Genomic DNA, 20,698 nt, shown 5'->3' with positions numbered 1-20,698 from the left:
AAAGGAATGTCATTTAAGAAGCCATGGATTTATAAATACCAACAATGAACACTCCAGTTCTGATCCCTCTGAAGTTATTACCATAATGGGCTGGGTCATTAATGAACAGCAAAATATGTCTTCTATACTGCACAATGAATCATCAAGGTACTACCGCTAGACCTCACATTTCTGAACGTGCTTATCCCATGCATTGTGTACGTGTGTTTAATCAAATAAATAAAAAAGGATAATGATGAACCCAACAAGCTTGTTTCAGAGAGGCTGACCATTACCAATTCTCGCCAGAATGCCTTGATTACTGAGATGAGAACTGCCAGCCCGATACTTTACAATACCTCTAATGATAAAAATCACAGCTGTGAGGAAGCTTAGGGGCTGTCTAATAGAGCTGTTTCACATTCTGGATAAAGGATCTGAGGTCTGGAGGTAGAAGAGATGAGCCCAAGATCAGATGTCAAGTTAGAAGCCAACTTAGGCGATGACCAAAAACTCCCAGTTCTTAGTACAGCTTTTTAAACTCATACCTATATTATTTTTTCCCAAAAGCAACTTGGGAAATGTATCCAGGGAACTAAAGCCACAGTTGTCATTTCTACTTCCCAGGCCATAGTAGCTTTATCTACGGACCTATGTTCTTTGGTGCCAATATCAAATAAATGGGTGAGCAGGGTGTCCCAGAAAAATAGTCAATAAAGTAGAACCAAGGGCTAAGCTTACACAATCACAGATTAGTAAGCAAATGGAGAAACTGACTTTAGAGTATCTTGCTTTAAGGTAATTTTTTTAAAGCTCCTGATCCAGAACTTTGGAGCCAGAAGGTACTAAAAGTATTATTTCATTCAATCCACCCGTTTTACATATGATAAAATCTTTAATAATAAGTACAGAGTTGGAACATAATGGTAAACAAAACAATACCAAAGTATTGGACAATAACTTAAATATAAAATATACACGAGTCCCTAGTTATATAACTAACTAAATGGGGCAGAAGAAACAAACTTCCTTACAGAAGAATTTCCAGTAATGTATACAGATATTCCCCTTTCCAAGAGGGGGGACTTATTATTCCACACATCCCTCCAACCCACCTTGAGGGTGAGCTAGACTTAGTGATTTGCTTCCAAACAATACAGTTGAAAAAACAGAAACTTTATGGTGGGAAAAAAATGACAGATTACTTGACAAAGTGATCATGAAGTTACATCTCCAGATCAAGTATCCCACAGGGCACTTCACTTCTGCAGTATTCTTCCCCAAACCTGCAACATCAGTCTAATCATGAGGAATATACAGACAAGCTCAGATTGGGGGGCATTAGAAAGGGTACCTGCTGGTGTTCCTCAAAACTGTAAGAGGTCATGAAAAGCATGGAAAGGCTGAGGAACTGTCACAAACCAAAGGAGACTGGGCGATACAACAACTAAATGTAATGTGGTACTTAGACTGGATTATTGAACAGAAAGAGGCTGTAAGTAGAAAAACTGATAAAATCTAAGTAAAGTCTGGAGTTTAATTAGCAGTAACATTGCAGTGTTGACGTCTTCGTTCTAAGAAGCGTGCGAAGGAACGTAAGATGCTAACATTGGGGGAAACTGGGTACAGGGGAACTCTGTATCACCTCTGAAACTTTACTCTAAGTCTAAAATTGGTTCAGAGTAGTGTCTGCTAAAAGAAATTAGCATTAAAAATTGTCTTTCAAAAAAAATTGTATTTCAGGGACTTCCAGCCAAGATGGAGGCGTAGGTAGATACACTGTGCCTCCTCGCACAACCAAAAATAAGGTCAGCAACAATTCAGAAACAAGATAACAACCAGAGCTGACAGAAAATTGAACTGTATGAAAGTCGGACAACCAAGGAGTTAAAATACACACATTTTACCAGACCGGTAGGAGGGGTGGAGTCGGGCCACTGGGTGGAGAGGGGTCGTGGCACAAACAGCAGTGGCACTGGACGTGTAAGGAATCCCGAGCACACAGGCGGCTGGCAAACCCAGCCAGGCGGCAACTGTGAAGTGAGGCACTGTGCAGGGCTCCTGGCTGTCCGGGTCACATTCACGCCCAGATAAACCAGGCAAAATTGGGCAGTGAGACAGACCGCGCAACCCATGGTCCCAGCTCCGGGAAATAGAACCTCCAGGCACTGATTGAAACACTGGGGAGTTGAGGTGCAGGGAGAGACTCCCAGCTTCACAGGACAGTGCATTGGAGAGACCCACAGGGTCCTAGAATGTACACAAGCCCACCCACCCAGAAATCAGCACCAGAAAGGCTCAGTTAGCTTGGGGGAAGTGGCAGAAGGGACTGAAATCTGACAGAGAGAGGAGCAAGCACCATTGTTTCCTCTCAGACCCTGCCCCCACATACAGCATCACAACCCAGCCACTAGGTTGCCTGCCCTGGTGAACACCTAAGGCTCTTCCCCTCATACGTAACAGGTGTGACAAGACGAAAACAAAACAAAAAAACAAACAAAAAAACCCCCAGCCCAACAGAAGAAAACATCAAAGCTCCACAGCAAATACAACTAAGTGACCAAGAGATAGCCATCCTATCAGATGCACAGTTCAAAGCACTGGTGATCAGGATGCTCACAGAATTGGTTGAATTTGGTTGCAAATTAGATGAAAAAAATGAAGGCTAAGCTAAGTGAAATGAAGGAAAATGCACAGGGAACCAATAGTGATGGGAAGGAAACTGGGACTCAAAACAATAGAGTGGACCAGAAGAAAGAAGGAAACAACCAAACAGAAAAGAATGAAGAAATAAGAATTCAAAAAAATGAGGAGAAGCTTAGGAACATTCAGGACATCTTTAAACGTTCCAACATCCAAATTATAGGGGTACCAGAAGGAGGAGAGGAAGAGCAACAAGTGGAAAAGTTATTTGAACAAATAATAAAGGAGAACTTCCCCATTCTGGTAAAGGAAATAGACTTACGGGAAGTCCAGGAAGCTCAGAGAGTCCCAAAGAAGTTGGACCCAAGGAGGAACACACCAAACACATCATAATTACATTAGCCAAGGTAAAAATGAAGGGGAGAATCCTAGAAGCAGCAAAAGATAAGGAGGCAGTTACTTAAAAGGAGTTCCCATCAGACTGTCAGCTGATTTCTCAAAAGAGACCTTGCAGGCAAGAAGGGGCTGGAAAGAAGTCTTCCAAGTCATGAAAGGCAAGGACCTACATCCAACATCACTCTAACCAGCAAAGCTTTCATTTAGAATGGAAGGGCAGATAAAGTGCTTCCCACATAAGGTCAAGTTAAAGGAGTTCAGCATCACCGAACCCTTGTTCTATGAAATGTTAAAGGGACTTATCTAAGAAAAAGATAAAAAAACATGTATAGTAAAAAGACAGCAAACTCAGAATTATGAACAACCACACCTAAAACAAAAACAAAAACAAACTAAGCAATCAACTAGAAGAGGAACAGAACCACAGAAATGGAGATCACATGGAGGGTTATCAACAGGGGAGTGGGAGGAGGAGAGAGGGGGAAAAGGTACAGAGAATAAGTAGCATAGATGGTAGGTAGAAAACAGGGGGAGGGTAAGAATAATATGGGAAATGTAGAAGCTATAGAACTTACGACACACAGACATGAACTAAAGGGGGGAATGTGGGTGGGAGAGGGTGTGCAGGGTGGAGGGGAATGAAGGGGAGGAAATGGGACAACTGTAATAGCATAGTCAATAAAATATATTAATAAACAAACAACCCCCCCCAAAATTGTATTTTCAGGCACTGAGAAGTAAAGTTGCCACAGAGCCAACATAAACCATCCTCTGTAGTTCACTTGCTCAGATTCCTCAGAGGCCTACCTTATCAACTCTACCAGAGCTGATCCTGTCTAAAGGGAGATCGCTCTTTTCTAGTGCAACCCCTCAGCGGAGCAGAAAGGGCCAGGTAACAGTCTTGGAACAGGGTCAACAGGACAAATGAGGTGGATGTTAGACTGAGACTGCGTGACTGGTTCCAGAGCCTCCCCCCTCTGGCCTGCATGAGGGCAAACTGCAGGAGCTACTCAAAGCAAGCAACAACTGTGGCATCAACAGGTTCTACCTGGTCTGGGCTTCCCAAGGGAAGAGGCCAGGGTACTTGGGAAAGCATCATTTTCAAAAAACTAGTTTACAAGGACACTTCAAAGGAGCTTAAACTGTCACTAGGACTAAAATCCTGTCTGATCTCTAGAACAACCACCTTGGGCATGTCCCCAGGAGCTGTGAGACAAAAATGCCACAGCACCAGAAGACATAACCTGGTTTAGCTGGTATATACATGGAAGATTACCATGGTGATCACTTACAGATTTGGAGGTTGAAGATACAAATCCTTCCTAAAGCTCAACTCATCTTCAAAGCACAACTGAAACCTCACATTTCCCCTGAGGATTAAGAAACAAATTGGGTCTGGAGAGGTAAACAGGTATCAGTCAGTTGCTGGGCCACAAGCTATGGGCGCACATTTCTTCTCCAGAGGAACGCTAGGTATGTAGTGCCTAGCTTCAGTGAGAAAGGCTTGAAAAGAGAGTGTGTGAGCACTGGTTGTCTCATGGACTGAAGTAAGTCCCGACAGTGCATAGGTCAATACCATGAGCAGGTTTTGACATCTTTGTGTCTGTCTCTTGGACCTACCAAGGCAACAGTACTACTGTAGGAAGAGGACACTTCCAACTGTCCTTGCACTCATCTGCCTAGTCTCAATTTCCAGCCTGCATTTCCACATTATTTACGCAACACAATAGCCTTGCTCCCACGACAATGCACAGGCACTCTGATGCTTTCATGGCATCTACCTCAGCATCTACGCAAAAAGAGGGTAGAGGCAGGCAACACCAGCTCATCAGAGAACAACTCCTGGTTTCTGGGGCTTAGGCCCCATTTAGGCAGAGTGATTGTTGAAGGCCTGCTTCCCAACCCATTCTCACTCCCTACTTCATCTTGCCAGAAATGTGTGTTAGAAACTTCTTCTTTAGTTTCAGTATTCTCCTCAGGAATTTCCATCAAAAATGCAAAGGTCCCCCAAGGGTACATATTAAGCTACTTTCACCTCATTATCAGGCCAACCAATGGGCACAAGTTCACACTGGGAAGAGAAGCAAAAGAAAGAACAGTGAAGTACCCCAAGGTGCTGTAAGAGGGAGAGAGGCTCAGAAAGCAGAGTAGAAATGACAGTAACAAATACAGTGGAACCTGGGTTCTCAAACTTAATTCATTCTGGAAGGCTATTCAAGAAGCAATGTTTGAAAACTGAATCACGCCTGAGAGACGTGTGACTGATCATACAGGTACCAGCATGAAAGGGCTGTCAGGTTGAGGGCTGAGGATTGACTGTAAACTACTCCTACTTCACAATTTTTCCAAATCATGCTCTATTTAATAATCATGAGCTTTTACCTCAAATGGGGAAGGGGTTACATACAGCTATCATTTAATCGCTTATTTGCTTCAAGTCTTAAGATACAATGATTCCCTACTTCCCAAAGCCGTTACATCAGTGCCATGGAACTGACAGAGTAAAAGCTTGTCTGAGACAAAAGATAAAAATCAGCTCAGAATGAAAAAGAAAAAAATAACTCTGCCATTAACTGGGCTGGGAGAACAAACAGAGATAAAGGCAGGTGCAAAGTTAACAGGAAGCATTACTTCTCCCAAGATCAAAGACCAGCTGTAAAATGCTATAATAGCCCTCTGAGTGGCTACTTTCTTATTAATGAATCTCCAGACTCACTTTGTTACTGAGGATACCCAACTGCTAAGAAACAGTGGCCAATCCAAAATTGATCCCTACATGCCTAAGAACCTCTTTAGAATGGTTTAACAAAAACCCAAACCTCACAAAAGTCCCTTCCCTGCTTCTTGTTAGTGCAATGGAGGGACTCAGGCTGTCACCATCTGAACCCTTTGATTGATCTTAGCATCACTAAGAGCCAAATAATTCTGAAAAAGAAGAACAAAGTTGAAGGCCTCACACTTCCTGATTTCAAAACTCATTACAAAACTACAGTAATCAAAACAGTGTGGTACTGGCAGAAAGACAAACACGTATACCATGAAACAGAATGGAGAACTCAGAAATAAACCCTAATATTTATGGTCAAAGGATTTTTAACAAGAGTTCCAAGGCCATTTAAAGGGGAAGGATAGTCATTTTCAACAAATGGTATTGGAAAATTGGAAATCCAAGTGCAAAACAATAAAGCTGGACTTGCACCTTACACCATATACAAAAATTAACTAAAAATGGATCAAAGGCTTAACCACTAAGACCTAAAACTGTAGAGTTCCTAGAAGAAAACACAGAAACAAATCATCTACCTGCTAAGGGGCTAATGTGCAGAATATTTAAAAGAAGTCTTACAAAATAAAACAAATAACCTGATTTAAAAAATGGGCAAAGGACTTGCATGGACAAAATGAGTATTAACAAGCACATGAAAAATGCTCATCATTAGGGAAATGCAAATCAAAACCATAATGAGATACCACCTCACATTCATAAAGATGTATACTATCAAAAACCAGAAGACAAGTTTTAGCGAGGAATGGAGAAACTGGAACCCTGTGTATTATTGGTGAGAGGGTAAAATGGCACAGCAGCCATGGAAAACAACATGGTGGTTCCTCAAAAAATTAAAAATAGAATTGTCATGTGGTCTAGCAATTCCACATCTAGGTGTATACCCAAAAGAACTAAAGGCCGGGTCTTGAACAGATGATTTGTATACCTGTTTTCATAGAGGCATTATTCATAATACCAAAAGGTAGGAACAATCCAAATTTACATTAATGAATAAATTTAAAAAGTATGGTCTACACATACAATGAAATAATTAAGCCTTAGAAAGGAAATTCTGAGACATGATACAATTTGATGAACCTTCAAGATATATGCTAAGTGAAATAAGCCAGTCACAAAGGAAGAAATATTACATGATACCATTTTACATGAGGTCCCTGGAGTAGTCAAATGCATATGACAGAAAGTAGAATAGTGGTTGTCAGAGGCTGGGGAGACAGGAAAATGAGGATTAAAAATTTTTTTTTTTTACTGATGGATTAATTGATTTTAGAGAGGGAGGAAGAAGGGAGGGAGGGTGGGAGAAACATGGATTTGTTCCACTTATTTATGCACTCACTGGTTGGTTCTTCTATGTGACCTGACTGGGGATTGAACCACAAACTTGGAGTGTTGGAACAATGCTCTAATCAACCCAGCTACCCAGCCAGGGCCCAGGAGTTATTTTTCAATGACTAGAGAGTTTCAGTGTTGAAAGATTTAAAAAAGTTCTGGAGGTAGGTAGTGGTGATAGTTGCTAACAATGTGAATGCACTTAATGTCATTGAAATGTGTATTTTAAAATGGCTAAAATGGTAAATTTTGTTATGTGTATTTCACCACAATTAATTAAAAAAGCCCTTTCAGTTGTTTAAGGTTAATCACTATCTTATGTGGCAGAATCAAAACCAGAAGTCAGCACTTTTGAACCCTAGTTTAGTGCTTATCTATAATACCACGTAGCACTCCCTCCCCACCCCCATCAGTTTTGAGAGTTCCACCAATCAGGAAATACATAAACTCTTCCTGGCAGAAAAGATTAAAATATTAACATCCTAATAATTTAAACTTCTGTAGCCTACTAATAAAGCATAATCTGAGTGGGTGATAGCACTACTGCAGAAAACTAACATGGCATGAAGTACACTTAAGCAACTTAAATTATTAATCTAAATTTCAAAGTATAATTATGTTTAAGGATAATGTAGGGAATCAAAATTATAGCTCAGCTATAATATAGCTCAGCTATATTAAGAGCCAAAGGTATGCAACTGGCATAAGTACAGATTAAAACTAGCATTTTAACAAGTGCTCTGCCATTAATACTGAAATGCACTTAAACATGGCACTGGATAAAAATGGCTTAACATTTAAGTACCGTCCATTTTACATATGCAAATAGGTAGAAAATGGTTGGTGTTCTTATTTCTCACTCCTGCTGGATTTCTCAACCAGTCTGATTGGGACACACTTGGTGCTTCTAGACAGCTGTAGTATTTTCATCAAAGGGTAATTAAAAATAGAATATTCCAACAAGTACTTCCAAGTAAATATTTAACAACCAGAAAGTTAAATTTTTAGAGTAGCAATTGATTTACTTAATTCAACCTTAAATATATATTTTTAAAAGGCTGCTCCTCTTAGTATAAATACTTTTTTATTTTTAAAGTATATTTTATTGATTATGATATTAGTTTTTCCCATTTCCCCCCTTTATCTCTCCTCCATGCTGCACCCGCCCAACCTTAATGCATCCTGCCCCCTTAGTTCATGCCCATGGGTTGTACAAATAAGTTCTTTGAGTTGTTTCCTATACCATTTTTGACCTCTCCCTGTCTATTTAATGCCTACCAATTATGCTTATTCCCTGTACGCTTCCCTCCCATTCCTCTCCTACCCCTCCGTACTGAAAACCCTCCCTGTGATCTCCATTTCTTTGATTCTGTTCCTGTTCTAGCTGTTCGCTTAGTTTTTGTTTTCATTGTTTTTTTTTTTAGGTTCATTTGTTGATAGTTGTGAGTTTGTTGTCATTTTACTGTTCATAGTTTTTATCTTCCTTTTCTTAGATAAGTCCCTTTAACATTTCATAGAATAAGGGCTTGGTGATGATGAACTCCTTTAACTTGACCTTATCTGAGAAGCACTTTATCTTCCCTTCCATTCTAAAGGAAAGCTTTGCTGGATAGAACAATCTTGGATGTAGGTCCTTGCCTTTCATGACTTGGAATACTTCTTTCCAGCCCCTTCTTGCCTGCAAGATTTCTTTTGAGAAATCGGCTGATAGCCTTCCGGGAACTCCTTTGTAGGTAACTCTTTTCTTCCCTCTTGCTGCTTTTATGGTTCTCTCTTTGTCTTTAATCTTGGGTAACTTAACAATGATGTGCCTTGGTGTGTTCCTCTTTGGGTCCAACTTCTTTGGGACTCCGAGCTTCCTGGTCTTCCTGGAAGTCTATTTCCTTTACCAGATTGGGGAAGTTTTCCTTCATTATTTGTTCAAATAAGTTTTCTATTTCTTGCTGTTCTTCTTCTTCTGGCATCCCTATAATTCGGATATTGGAACATTTTAGGTTGTCCCAGAGGTTTGTAAGACTCTCTTCATTTTTTTGAATTCTTGTTTCTTCATTCTGTTCTGGTTGGATGTTTATTTCTTCCAAGCTCAATCAGTTCTGTGAGCATTTTGATTACCAGGGCTTTAAGTTCTCTATCAGACAGGTTGGCTATCTCCTCATCGCTTAGCTCTCTTTCTGAGGTTTTGCTGTTCTTTCATTGTGGCCTTATTTCTTTGTTCGGGGTCCCTGTTAAGTTGTAAGGGGGCAGGGCCTTAGGTATTCACCCAGGCGGGGCAACCCTCTTTGCAGCGCTGCAGCGCTGTCTGTGGGGGAAGGGCTAGAGAGGGAAGAGGCAGCTTGCCTGCTTATCTCTAGCGCACTTTTCAACGAAATCTCATGTGAGACTGGGAGTTTCTCCCACTGCGTCAACCACTTCAGGGTATACATACTTCTAAGGTGAAATTTAACTTTGGAGTCTGACACCTTTCTTTCCACAGAGTTACTATGTATGTTTTGAATACTTAACAGCACAATTAAGACATAAGCCCCATTTGTGTTGTTGTTGTTGAAATCCTCACCTGAGGATATTTCACTGATTTTAGAGAAGGGTGGGGGAGAGAGAGAAGAATGAATCACAACCTAGGAATGTGCCCTGACTGGAATGGAACCTGCAACCTTTCTGGTGTTTGGACCAACGCTCCAACGAACTGAACAACCTGGTCAGGGCCCATGTGCCTTTTTTTTAGCAACTCAAACCCTAACTTTAACACAATTATGGGCCCTGTATAAAACAGCATTAAGTATAATGGGGCAAAAAGTATAAAACAACATTACCGATGGTAGTCATCACTGGTGAAAGCTTTTTGACCAAGAGATTTCAGATCATGCACACTGCCTTAACTCTGTTCTCCCTTCCCCCTCCTCCTAAAAGGACTGGCTTTGTTTCTTGCTTTAGGGAAACTGCTCCTAGTCAACAACATCATCTTAGCTGGACCAATGGTGGACCAATGGTGGACCAATACAAATCACTAAAACAAAACAGCAACGGCCTCCCCCTCAACGCTCTCTCCCAGGAGAACTACCAATACAGACATCACGTTCACTGGCAAGTCACAAAGATAGTGCTGAAGCAGAAGTTCCTGAACATTTCTTCATTTTCTCTCCGCCTCCAACCCTCACTTCATTTTTCACTTTCTTCTTCATTTCCTCGGTCTTACACAACTTTCCCAAGCTCCCATTCCTCTTCATTGCTATCTCAGGCCCTTAACAGGCCAAAATATTTTCCAGGCTTGAACCTGAGCAGAGTCTTAGGGAAATAAATGATTATTCATCCCTGCACTGAAGCAGGTGTAGCAACATCCACACACAGGGGACCCTTTGGCTCACCCATGGCCATCTGGACTTCTCAGTCCTACTAAAGGAAGTCATAATCTCACCACCACTCATACCTGAGATGCAGAACATACAGATGCCCTCTTGGATCTCTTACTTTTTAGTCTGGGCCATGATACATGATAGTCTGCTTCTCATCTTTCTTCCAGATGAACTGTGGGTGTAAATATTCCTCAAAGGACTATCACTTCAAAGCTATCTCCCAGTGCAGTTTGCACCCTCAAATTGTGCAAACTGCACTGGTCCTGCTCAACCAGATTTCATGCTTATCTGTTGCAATCTGAAAATGTGGAACCTACTCCTTGTCACCAACCTCAGACTATTTAGTTAAAATGTTATGTATTTGCAAAAGCCCTACTAAGACCATTTGAGCTAGAAAATGATTTTATGTTTATTTTTCTTATTGAAGAAATGCATTTTTAATACTTTATTACTCTTACAACTTCATTTTTTAGAGCAGTTACAGGTTCACAGCAAAACTGAGAAGATATATAAACCCTCTGTCTCCATATATGCATGACCTCCACTATTAACATCCCACACCAAATTGACACATTTGTTACAATGGATTAACCTACACAGACAGATCACTATCACCAAAAGTCCACAGTTTACATTAGGACTCACTCTTGGTATTGTACCTCCCGTGGGTTTGGATAAATATATAAAGTCATGTATCCATCACTATAGTATCATACAAAATAGTTTCACTGCCCTACAAATCCTCTGGGCTTCTATTTAACCCTCTCTCCCCCAGGCCCTGGCAACCACTGATCTTTTTACTGTTTCCACAGTTTTTTATATCCCAGGATGTCCTATAGTTAGAATCAAACAGTATGTAGCCTTTACAAACGGGCTTCTTTCACTTAGTAATACATATTTAAGATTCCTTCATGTCTTTTCACAGCTCAGATTGATATGATAGCTCAATTCTTTTCAATGCTAGATAGTACTCCACTGTCTGGCCATAGGAATTTATTTACCTATTCACCTACTGATGAATATCTTGGTTACTTCCAAGTTTGGCAATTATTAATAAAACTGGTATAAATATGGCTAATAGTATTACAGTTTTTAAAGAAACTACCAAACTTGTCTTCCATACTGACTGTATCCCTTTGCATTCCCAGCAGCAATCAAGGAGAGTTCCTGTTGCTCCAATCCTCACCAGCATTTGTTATTGTCAGTGTTCTGGATTTTGGCCATTCTGCTAAGTGGGTATTGGCTAACTTGTTTCAATTTAATTTTCAATTCTCTAATGACATATGATGTTGAGCATCTTTTCACAGATGCTTCTTTGCCGTCTGGGTACATTCTTCAGTCAGGTATCCATCCAACTCCTTTGCCCATTTTTTAATTGGGCTGTTTTCTTATTATTGAGTTTTAAGAATTTTTGTATATTTTGGATAACAATCCTTTATGAAATTCTTTTGCAAATTTTTCTCTCAGTTTATGGCTTCTCATTTTCTTCACATTACCTTTCAGAGACCAGAAGTTTTTAATTTTAATAAAGTCTAGAATATCAATTATTTCTTTCATAGATCATGCCTTTGGTGTTGCATTTAAAAAGTCACTGAGGCCCTGGCTGGTGCCGTTCAGGGGTTTGGGCACTGTGCTGCAAACCAAAAGGTCACCGGTTGATTCCTGGTCAGGGCACATGCCTGGGTTATGGGCCAGGACCCCAGTTGGGGGTGTGTGAGAGGCAACCATTTGATGTTTCTCTCACACATCAGTGTTTCTCTCCTTCTCTTTCTCCTTCCTTTCCCCTCAAATAAATAAATTTTAAAAAACTGGAAAAAAAAAAAAAGTCATTGCAGAGCTGCCATCTTGTGTCCCCATGTGTGCATGCTTCTTCTCGGCTGGTCTGCCCAAGACCCCCTGAGCACCAACCCCAGTCCCCTACACGGCCCTGTTTTCTCTCCAACAAGATGAAACAAACCATTGTGAACCAAGAGGAACTTGCCAAACTACAGGCGCAAATGCTCACTGCTGGGAAAGGAACTACTCATAGAAAGAAGAAAGTGGTTCACAGAACAGCTACAGCAGATGATAAAAAACTTCAGTTCTCCTTAAAGAAGTTGTCAATATCTCTTTATTGTAAACGGTATCTCTGGTATTGAAGAAGTAAATATGTTCACAAACCAAGGAACAGTGATCCGCATTAGCAATGCTAAAGTTTGGACATTTCCGGCAGTAAACACTTTCACCATTGCAGGCCATGCTGAGACAAGGCAGCTGACAGAAATGCTACCAGCATCTTAAATCAGCTTGGTGTAGATTGACTAGTTTAAGGAGACTGGCCCAAACAATCTGGATATAAACGCCCCACTTGCTATAGAGGATAATGATGATGATGAAGTTCTAGATCTTGTGAAGAATTTTGATGAGGCTTCCAAGAATGAAACAAACTGAACTGAGTCAACTTCTGAAGATAAACTTGAATTGGTTACTGGGAGCAGCTATTTTATTTTTTTTAGGATTTTATTTATTTATTTTTAGAGAGAGGGGAAGGGAAGGATAAAGAGAAGAAAAGAAACATCAATGTGTGGTTGCCTCTCATGTGCCCCCCACACTGGCGACCTGGCCCACAACCCAGGCATGTGCCCTGACTGGGAATAGAACTAGCGACCATTTGGTTTGCAAGTTGGTGCTCAATCCACTGAGCCACACCAGCCAGAGCTGGGAGCTGCTATTTTATATGAATGGTTTTCAATTTTGTTTACAGATCTGATAAAATCTAGATCTCTACATTTTTAAGCCCTAGTCCCTTGGACACTGCAACTCTTCAATTTTTGCTTATATACAAATCATTCTTTGCAGCTAATTAAGCTGAAGAACCCTGGGAATAAAGTTCAAAACAAAGGTTATTTTAAAAAAGTCATTGCTGTGCCCTGGCCAATGTGGCTCAGTTGGTTGGGTATTATCCCATAAACTGAAAAGTTGCAGGTTTGATTCCTAGTCAAGGCACATACTTAGGTTGTGGGTTCCCTCCTTGGTCAGGGCATGAAAAACAGGCAATAAACTGACATGAGAGACAATGTTTCTCTTTCACTTCCATGTTTCTCTCCCTCTTTTACTCTCTCTCTAAAGTCAATAAGCATGTCCTTGGGTGAGGATTAAAAAAAGTCATTGCCTAGTCATCCAGATTTCCTTCTATGTTTTACTCTAGGAGTTTTATAGTTTTGTAGCTTACGATTGGTGTATGATCCATTTTGAGTTAATTTCTGTGAAGAATGTGAGGTCTGTGTGTAGATTAAGTTTCTGCATGCAGATGTTTAGTTACCACGTGTTGAAAAGACTATCTTTTTCCCAGTGTGTTGTTTTTGTGCCATTGTTAAAGCTCAACTGACCATATTTGTGTTGGTCTATTTCTAGGTTTTCTGTTCTGTTCCACTGATTTATTTATTTAGTCTTTCACCAATACTATACTGCCTTGATCACTGTAGCTTTATAGCAAGTTTTAAAGTCAAAGAGTGTCAATTCTCCAATTTCGTTCTTCTCCAAAACTGAGTTGGTTATTCTGAGTCTTTTGCCCCTCCAAATAAAACTTAGAATTGCTATTAGTTTCAAGAGTTTTTTGCTGATTGTTTCATATTTTCTACATAATCATGTCATCTGCAAAAAATCACACAAGTTTTATTTCTTCTTTCCCAATACATGTAACTTTTATTTCCTTTGTTTTATTGCATTAGCTAATATTTTCAGTATGATGTTGAAAAGCAGCGACCTTTCTTTGGTTTATTTCTTATCTTAGCAGGAAACTTCTAATTTTTCACCTTTAAGTATGATATTGGCTGAAGGTTTTTTTGTAGACGTTCTTTATCAAGCAGAGGAAGTTCTCCTCTATTCCTAGGCTGCTGAAAATTTCATTATGAATGGGTGTTGGTTTTTAGAAATTATTTTTCTGCACCTATTGAAATGAACATGTGAACTTTTTTCTTTACTTGTTGATGTGATGGATTACATTGATCTTTGAATGTTGAACCAGCTTTGCATACCTGAGATAAATCCCACTTGGTCATGGTATATACAGGGTTGTGCAAAAGTAGGTTTACAGTTGTGAGTACACGAAAGAGTTTATTATTCAATTGTTAATTATTATATTATTTATTATTATTAATCTACTTTTGTCCAGCCCTGTATAATTTTTTAATACATTAGATTTGACTTGCATAAATATATAAAAAAGATTTTATTTATTTTGAGAGGGGAAGGGAAGGAGAAAGAGAGAGAAACATCATGTGTGGTTGCCTCTCAAACGCCCCCTACTGGGGACCTGGTCCACAACCCAGGCATGTGTTCTGACTGGGAATCGAACCAGTGACCCTTTGGTTCACAGGCCTCACACTCAATTAACTGAGCTACACCAGCCAGGGTTGCCTTGCTAATGTTTTGTTGAGGAATTTTGTATCTGTTTATGAGAGATAATCATTTTCTTTTATAATGTCTATGTCTGGTTTTGGATTAGGATAATGCTGACCTCACAGAACGAGTCAGGAAATATTCCTTCCAGTTCTATCTTCTGGAAAAGATTCTAGAGTAGTATAATTTCTCCATTTAATGTTTGGTAGAATTTACCAGTGAACTCTTCCAAGCTTGGTGCTTTCTGTTTTGTAAGGTTAATTGTTGGTTCAATTTCTTTAACAGATATAGGCCTATTTATTTTTTTAAAATATTTTATTTACTGGTGGAGTGAGCCACATCTTGAAATGTCCTGACGCTATACGTGAAATGCAGGTCCAGTGCCTTTAAACCTGGAGAGCACACACTTTTTTTTTAAAATGAAGAAATTAAGGCTTAAGGAACTAGAGAGTAGCCTGCAACAAGTGGATAGATTTGAAAATCCCAAGCTACTTCTAGAACAGTATCCCATCAGGCCTCACATCACAGGTTGTGTGTTGGATCTGACATAGATGAAGATGCATTGGAAGTATTTCATAGGAATGTGGAGGAATGAGTTAACAAATGTTGACATGGTTCAATGTGATGTGTGCTCATTATCTAACAGAATGTCCAAGTCATTTGATACAGTAATTAAGAATCCTCCCTTTGGGACCAAAAATAATAAAGGAACAGATAGGGCATTTCTGAAGACTGCTTTGGAATTGGCAAGAACAGCAGTATATTCTTTACACAAATCTTCAACTAGAGAACATATTCAAAAGAAAGCCACAGAATGGAAAATCAAGATAGACATCATTGCAGAGCTGAGATATGACCTGCCAGCATCATACAAATTTCATAAAAAGAAATCAGTGGACATTGAAGTGGACCTAATACGGTTTTTTTAAAAAAGCCTCCAAAGACAAAAGCAGTTGAAAACCTAATTAAAATGAACAAAAAGTTTTTACTAAAAATGAATATAAAATATTTTGTTATATTTTATTTATTTATTTTTTAGAGGCAGGAAGGGAGGGAGAAAGAGAGAGAGAGAAACATCAATGTGTGGTTGCTTCTCATGTGGCCCCCACTGGGGACCTGGCCTGCAACCCAGGCATGTGCCCTTACTGGGAATCGAACCTGTGATGCTTTGGTTCGCAGCCCGAGCTCAGTCCACTGAGCTATACCAGCCAGGGCAATATAGGCCTATTTAGATTGTCTATTTCTTGTTGTGTGAGTTTTGGCATGATTGAATCTTTCAAGGAATTGGTCCATTACACCTAGGTTATCAAATTTGTGGGGACAGACTTGCTTATAACATTCCTTTATTACCCTCTAATGTCCATAGGATCTGTATTCGTATCTTCTCTTTTATTTCTGGTACTAGTGATTTATGTCTTCCCCCGTTTTTTCTTAGTTAGCCTGGCTAGATAGAGGCTTATTGATTTAATAGATTTTTTCAAAGAACCGGTTTTTTATTTTGATTTTCTCTGATTTACTTTTGTAATTTCATTGATGTCTGCTCTAATTTTTACTATTTTTTTCCTGCTTATTTTGAATTTAATTTGCTTTTCTTTTTCTAGTTTCCTAAGGTAGAAGCTTAGATTATAGATGTAGATCTTTCTTCTTTTCCAATATAGTCATATGCCGCATTAACATTTTGGTCAACAATAGAATGCAAACACGATAGTGCTTGCACAAGACTACAATGGAGCTGGAAAATTTCTTTCACATATTCTAGTCGTTGGTGTCATTAAGTCATAGCTCAATGCACTACTCAAGTATTTGTGGAGATGCTGGTGTAAACAAACCTACTATGCTACCAATCACATGTAAGTATAGCATATACAATTATGTCGAGTACATAATACTTGATGATAATAAATGACTGTTACTGGTTTATGTATTTACTATACTTTCTATCGTTATTTTAAAAGCGTACTCTTTCTACTTATTAAAAAGTTGCTGTAAGACAGTGTGCCATTCTATGCCAGCAGCAGCCTCATACATCTTGTGCTTGCCTCATCTCTTGATTGCATCAATTTCTCTTGTGCTTGATTAAATCTCACGCTGTTTGTACAGTGACCTGCTATCCTGGTTTGTAGCCTAGGAGCAATGCATTATAGCATACAGCCAAGGTATACAGGAAGGTTATACCATGTAAATTTGTGTAAATATACTCTATAATGTTCTTATAATGACAAAATCGCCAAATCCCCCATCATTAAGCAGCACATGACCATATATACATTCAATGCTATAAATTACCCTCTAAGAACTGTCTTTGCTGCATTTCACAATTCTGATAAGTGGTATTTTCTTTCATTTAGTTCAAAGTATTTTTAAATTTCTTGTGAAAAAAAATTCTAATGAGGTATCTTCTTTGACCAAGTATTATTTACAGGTGTATTGTTTAATTTCTATGTACTTGGGGATTTTCTCACCATCTCCCCATTGGTCGTTTCTAGTTTAATTCCATCATAGTCTAAGGGGATATACTGCATGATTTCTATTTCTGATAGATGAGTACTGAAATCTCCAGCTGTAATAGTGGATTCATCTATTTCTCTTTGTAGTTTTATCTATTTTTGCCTCACATAGTTTAACACTCCATTGTTAGGTGCATACACATTAAGGGTTGTTTGTCTCCTTGGAGTACTGATCCCTCTTTATCCCTGATAACTTTCTTTGGTCTGAAATGTGCTCTGTCTAGATATAGCTACTTCTGCTTTCCCTGGATTAGTGTTGGCATGGTATATCTTTATCCCTTTATTCTTAATGTATATGGATGTTTATATACATGTATATAAACATGGATATATATATATACATGGATATATATGGATGTTCTTATAAACAACATATAGTTTTGGCCTTGTTTTTTGATTCACTCTGACCATCTCTTTCTTTAAACTGCTGTATTTAGACCATTAAGGTTTAAAAATTATTGTTGATGTAGGTGAATTAATATATGATATTTGTTACTATTTTCTATTTGCTGCCCTGTTCTTCCTATTCTGTCTTCCACTATTTCTGCCTTTTATGGTTTTAAATGAACATTTTATGATTCCATTTTCTTTCCTTTTTTAGCCTATCAATTATGATTCTTTTTTTTTTTTAGTGGTTGTCTGCTTGCAATGTACATTCACAATTAATTCAAGTGAAGCCTGGAATGACACTGTACCATTTCACAGATGTAGTACAAGTATCTTACAATGACAAAACATTCCTATTTCTACCTCCTGCCCCTTGTATCACTGCTGTCATTCAGCTCACTTATACATATGCGCACACACACATACACACACAAAAGCGCATATAATTGAACATACTGTTGTGATTACTTTGAACAAATTACTCTGTCAGAGCAATTAAAAAAAGAAAAAGAAAAGTTTTAATATTACCCTCACTTATTTATTCTCCAGTGTGCTTCCTTTCTTTATATAGATCCAAGTTCTGACCTAGACCTTTCTCCTTCTCTCTAAAGAACTTCCCTTAACATTTTTTGCAAGGAAGGTCTACTGGCAACAAAGTCCCTTAATTTTGGTTTGTCTGAGAAAGTACTTCTCAACTTCGAAGGACAGCTTTTCAGGATACAGAATCCTACCTAGGTTGATGGAGATTTTTCTTTCAACATTTTAAGTATTTCACTGTACTCTCTTCTTGCTTATATGGTTTCTGAGAAGAAGTCATATAATTCTTATCTTTGCTCCTCTATTTGGGAAGCTCTTTTTCCCCTCTGGTTTCTTTTAAAAATTTTTTTCTGTATCTCTGATTTCTTACATTGTGAATATAATATGCCAGTGTGTAGTTTTTTAAAGGCATTTTTTACACATTTAGATGCTTTCTTAGCTTCCTAAATCTGTGGTTTGGTGTCTGATATCAAATTGGGAAAATTCTCTGTCACCACTGCTTCAAATATTTCTTTTGTTCCTTTCCTTCTTATCCTTCTGGTATTCCAATTATGTATACATTATTTTTCACAGTTGTCCCACAATTCTTGGATATTCTGTCCCATTTTTTCCGTCTTTTTTACACTTTGCTTTCAGTTTCGAAAGTTTCAATTGACGTATCTCATGCTCAGAAAACCTTTCTTCAGCTATGTCCCAACCACTAAAGAGCTCAAAGGCATTTTTTATTGCTAAGTTTTTTACTGCTAAATTTAAAATGTTTTCTTAAGAATTTTGATCTCTTTGCTTGTATTACCTATCTGGTCCATATATATTGTCTACTTTTTACACTGAAGCTGTAAGCATATTTATCACATATTTTATAAATTCCTGGTTTGATAAATCCAACACTCCTGCCATGTCTCTCTACTCTGGTTCTGATGCTTGTTTAGCCGTACAACTTTCTGCTTTTTAGTATACCTTGTCATTTTTTGTTGAAAGGTATACATAATATAGTATATAAAAGGAATTGCAGAAAGGAGCCCATCAGTAATATAGTGGTAAGGTGCAGGGGGAGGGGAAGCATTCTACAGTCCTATGATTAGGTCCCTGTCTGTTGGTGAGCCTGTGCCCCAGAACTGTAAACTGTACCAGTGCTTCTCGGGTTTCTTTTCCCCCTTTAAGGGGACAGCAAGGCTAAGGGGGATACAACTGGGTATTGTCCTTCCCCCATGTGGAACGCTAGAGTCAGCTGGAATTTGCTATCTCTTTAGGCTCTTATAAAACCACAGCAGGTTAGGTTCTGATAAAGTAATTTCTCCTGCAGGTAGGCCTTGTTAAGAACAGAATGCTCTGGGTAATTTCCAAAACAGTTATTTTTCCCCTCTCACTGCCAGAAAAATTAGGGAATTTTTGTCCAATAATATCCACTGTGAGAACTGGATACAGATCCTTGAGATAAAACTCACAAAAGTATGCAGATGCCCTTGGAGTTTTAACTCTAGAGCTTGTCCATAGTAAAGCCTCCGGGAATTTGTCAATTACAGTTTTGGATTTTCTAGCCTACCACTGGATCTCTGCAGAGGTTTCTGCTTTAGTAGATTGTGATTCTCTGTGTAATTTTCTAACATTAAGTTGTATATTCTTCTGCCTTGGGTACTCCACACAAGCATTCGACACCTTTCTGGTTTTATAACCTGGAATCTTTGACTCTGCCCTGAAGATCCCACCAGGACTCCAAACAAATAGGTCACTGATACATCTGAGCAGGAAAAAACCTCAAAGAATCTTTTCCAAGAAAAGTTCATACAAGGCAAGTTAACAGTTGAGGAGGGATTGCTGCACAAGGACTCACATTATAGTTAGATCTTTTAATAACAGTGAGAACGTTAATTACTACTACTACTACTACTACTATTACTACTACTACTACTAAGAGTAAGCATCTAATACTTATTCGTGCTTACTTACCATGCCAGGTGCTCTTTTAAAAGCTTTTGTGTGAATTAACTCTAATCCCCTCAAAACCCTATGAGTTAAGTACTGTTTTCTTTATTTTACAGGTGAAAATACTGAATTACTGAAAGATAAAATGATTTCCTAAAGGCCACACTAATTGCTACTACACTGCTGAACTAGAAGTCAATCCCAGATGACCCGACTTTAGAGCTCATGCTGCTGTTCTACTGTCCTTATTTAATAAAGAATATTTAAAGATTTAACTATAAATGAACCAAATAAGTTGTTTGTTAATTCTTAGTAAGCACCCCAGATTCTGTTTTTGAGCTAATATATTTTATTAATCACTACTTATACTCCTTGCCTCATCAAAGCAAAAAGAATTAGCGACCCAGCCTTGACTCGTGTGGCTCAGAGGGATGCCTGTCCCCTGAAAACCTAAAGGTTGCTGGTTCAACTCCTGGTCA

The 20,698-nt window shown here is 38.8% G+C and overlaps 1 protein-coding gene and 2 pseudogenes across 1 annotated transcript in view; 2 read left to right on the top strand and 1 right to left on the bottom strand.

The window, feature by feature from the left end:
* ILRUN (inflammation and lipid regulator with UBA-like and NBR1-like domains) overlaps window positions 1-20,698 on the bottom strand; it is a 106,757-nt gene that overhangs the window by 24,369 nt on the left and 61,690 nt on the right. The window lies entirely within an intron of this gene.
* LOC123816196 lies at window positions 12,432-12,915 on the top strand (annotated as a pseudogene).
* Window positions 15,285-15,794, top strand: LOC123816190 (annotated as a pseudogene).

The sequence above is a fragment of the Phyllostomus hastatus genome, unplaced genomic scaffold, assembly GCF_019186645.2.
Source record: "Phyllostomus hastatus isolate PE091 unplaced genomic scaffold, TTU_PhHast_1.1 phas_contig_1048, whole genome shotgun sequence".
NCBI classification, from domain to species: Eukaryota; Metazoa; Chordata; class Mammalia; order Chiroptera; family Phyllostomidae; genus Phyllostomus; species Phyllostomus hastatus.
The sequence above is the reverse complement of the archived record's forward strand: the minus strand, read 5'-3'. Positions and strand labels throughout refer to the sequence as shown.